General features: G+C 54.4%; 1 protein-coding gene across 2 annotated transcripts in view; it reads left to right on the top strand.

Moving 5' to 3' along the window:
* Positions 1–248, top strand: part of LOC107102063 (ETS domain-containing protein Elk-4-like) — an 11,766-nt gene that overhangs the window by 4,620 nt on the left and 6,898 nt on the right. The gene's annotated exons all lie outside the window — the stretch shown is intronic.

The following is a 248-nucleotide window of genomic DNA, read 5'->3' as shown; positions in this document are numbered from 1 at the left end:
CTGCTATGGTGGTCTGCTAAGGGGGTCTGCTATGGTGGTCTGCTAACGGTTCTGCTATGGTGGTCTGCTAACGGTTCTGCTATGGTGGTCTGCTAACAGGGTCTGCTAACAGGGTCTGCTATGGTGGTCTGCTATCAGGGTCTGCTAACAGGGTCTGCTATGGTGGTCTGCTAACAGGGTCTGCTATGGTGGTCTGCTATCGGGGTCTGCTATGGTGGTCTGCTAACAGGGTCTGCTATGGTGGTCTG

Source organism: Cyprinodon variegatus, unplaced genomic scaffold (assembly GCF_000732505.1).
Source record: "Cyprinodon variegatus isolate N-32 unplaced genomic scaffold, C_variegatus-1.0 Scaffold1195, whole genome shotgun sequence".
Classification (NCBI taxonomy): domain Eukaryota; kingdom Metazoa; phylum Chordata; class Actinopteri; order Cyprinodontiformes; family Cyprinodontidae; genus Cyprinodon; species Cyprinodon variegatus.
The sequence above is the reverse complement of the archived record's forward strand: the minus strand, read 5'-3'. Positions and strand labels throughout refer to the sequence as shown.